The following is a 223-nucleotide window of genomic DNA, read 5'->3' on the forward strand; positions in this document are numbered from 1 at the left end:
TTCATAACTAAAATGTGGATGCAATTTGCAAGCAGATTACATTACATTCCAAGGATTATATCATGATCGCTGTCCAAGATATTGCTGTTATATGCATTATATATAATTTTGATATCATATCGCAGTTCTCAGGATTATTTTTTTTCTTCTTTCATTTAACTCCGGCTGATCTGCATAAACTGATTTTAATTTCTTCATCTTGATAATTAAACTGTCAAAGAGC

The sequence above is a fragment of the Penaeus monodon genome, chromosome 23, assembly GCF_015228065.2.
Source record: "Penaeus monodon isolate SGIC_2016 chromosome 23, NSTDA_Pmon_1, whole genome shotgun sequence".
NCBI classification, from domain to species: Eukaryota; Metazoa; Arthropoda; class Malacostraca; order Decapoda; family Penaeidae; genus Penaeus; species Penaeus monodon.